This window comes from Mustela erminea, chromosome 8 (assembly GCF_009829155.1).
Source record: "Mustela erminea isolate mMusErm1 chromosome 8, mMusErm1.Pri, whole genome shotgun sequence".
NCBI lineage: Eukaryota > Metazoa > Chordata > Mammalia > Carnivora > Mustelidae > Mustela > Mustela erminea.
The window spans coordinates 43,071,021-43,073,509 of NC_045621.1; the positions used below are offsets into that span (position 1 = coordinate 43,071,021).

Genomic DNA, 2,489 nt, shown 5'->3' on the forward strand with positions numbered 1-2,489 from the left:
TGTTCTGTAATGCATTTTCCCAACAACATTGGATGAAAGGCTCCCTTGTGAGGCCCCCAGGATATAATGACAAGACACAATTCCAGACTTCAAGGAACTTTTAGTCTAGAGTTGAAAAAGCTAATAGTGTGAGAAGAACTATTGAGATAAACGTAGAAGCTACGCTAAGTAGAGGGAAGCTGCTGAAGTTTTTCTGGGAAGATGTCTGGACGGATGCCGAACACTTGTGAACAGACAAAGGAGTGTGCTCTCAACAGAGACAACAGGTGTGTGTGTGAGAGTTGTATGTGGGTCTACTGACCTGTCACCTGATTCCAGTAGGGGATGGGGGCTTCCCATGCCTCCAAGAAGTTCTCGGACACCAGCTGGGCATCTTATAATTCAACTCAATCTGACACTGTCTACTCAGAGACGGCATCAGACCCCAGAGCACAGGGCTCAGTCCCACAGACTGCCGTCTGTGCCAGGTACCAATTTCAAGTCCAGGTCACCTGGACTGTCACTGGTCATCTGTGCTGCTGACCTACCAGCTCTAGATCAGCAGTTCCTACAACCCTTTTCTTGGGTTTGATGAATTTGCTAAAGCAGTTCACAGGGGTCAAGAAGCCCATTTATTCACTAGATTGTCAGTTTTTTATAAAGAATATTAAAGGATACAGATCAACAGCCAGATGGAGAGATACCCAAGGTGAGGCAATGAACAAGGAGCTTATGTCCCCCTGGATTTGGGGGCCCAGCTCGTGGTCTGTGGCACCATACTGGTTCACCAACCTGGAAACTCTCCCCACCTTGACCCACTGGGATTTCATGGAAGCCTTATCACACAGGCCTTACTGAGTAAACCATTGGCCATTGGTCATCAATTGAACCTCCAGGTCCTCACCCCTCCTGGGAAATCAGGGGGTGGGACAGAAAGTTCTAGCTCTCTATCCCTGGTTAGTTCTCTTGACAACCATTCTCCACCATCGTCAGGGGATTTCCAAAAGTCACCTCATTAAAATAAATTCATTCCTTGTGGAAAGGGGCTTGTTATGAATAATGAGACACCCATTCACCTTACAGCTCTGAGTGGATTTCAGGAACTGGGGACACGAGACCAAACGTTATAACAAAATATGTTCCCATATTACTCACTGCTCAGGAAATTCCAAGGGTTTGGGGAGCTGTGAACCAGGAACCTGCCGGAAGACCAAGATATGTATTTATTATAAATCACAAGACAGTGCCTGTGGGAGAGATGGTGAGCGTGCCTGAGGGTACTGGTGTGGGCTCCCCTGTGTGGAGCCCCAAGGAGCTGGACCCCTCCTTCTGCCCCTGCACGTCCATCACACCTGCATGGCCATCCTGGGCTCCTGGGCCATCTACAAAGGTGCAGGTGAGGTGGGCAGAAACCAGAGGGTGGGGACAGAGGGATCAAGATTCCAGCCGTGATTTACTTAGAATTCTGATTGTTTGATTAGTCCACCTCTGCCTCTACCCTCTAGCTCCCTCTCTCTTCCTCCGACTGGCTTGAAAATACCATACCGAGGTTAATTGAAACAGAATTGTGGAATTGTTTTTTGGGTCCCTTCCGAAGTTGAGGCAGATGGAGTAGTTGTTTGGACTCATCTTCCTAAATTAGAAAAGCATCACGGAAAACAGAATCATTATATGACTCTGTCCTACCTCTTAACAGCTACACAGAGAATAAACCCACTCTTGTTCATTTGTTCCTTCTAGCTCTAAACACTGAATTCCAGGTTTCAGAATAGCTAATGTAATCATTTAAGTAATGAGGTAAAAACACGTAAACACATAAAACCCCAACTGGCCCCAGAATTCTTCTTAAGGAACTGCTTTCCTTGAAGAGTTATATGAGGATTAAGTCAATAGAGAACATGGAACAATGCCTGTATGGCCAGTCTGTATTAAGGGCGGGCTGTTATTTGGGAAGGTTGCCCCACATGGTCAGAAGAGGAGGGTGGGGGCTCCCTTCGGCAGCACATATACTAAAATTGGAACAATACAGAGAAGATTAGCATGGCCCCTGCACAAAGATGACACACAAATTTGTGAAGCGTTCCCTATTTTTTTGTCATGATATATTCAGAGCCCTAAATGAGAAAAACATGCAGCCAAGAATACAATATCCAGGTAGGCTGTCATTGAAAATAGGAGAGATAAAAAGCTTCTAGGAAAAACAAAAATTAAAAGAATTTGCAAACACCAAACCAGCTCTACAGGAAATATTGAAAGGGGTCCTTTAAGCAAAAACATAGATCAGAAAAGAACAGAGACAATATACACTAAAAGTCACCTTACAGGCAATACAATGACACTAAATTCATATCTTTCAATAGTTATCCTGAATATAAATGGGATAAATGCCCCAATCAAAAGACACAGGGTATCAGAATGGATAAAAAACTAAGACCCATTGACATGCTATCAGCAAAAAACTCATTTTAGACCCAAAGACACCTCCAGATTTAAAGTGAGGGGGTGAAAAA

The 2,489-nt window shown here is 44.5% G+C and overlaps 1 non-coding gene across 1 annotated transcript; it reads left to right on the forward strand.

Moving 5' to 3' along the window:
- The first annotated feature begins 1,964 nt into the window (after positions 1-1,964).
- Positions 1,965-2,071, forward strand: LOC116597953. Its single transcript, XR_004288867.1, has one exon. It is a non-coding gene; the product is annotated as a U6 spliceosomal RNA (small nuclear RNA).
- The last annotated feature ends 418 nt before the right edge of the window (positions 2,072-2,489 follow it).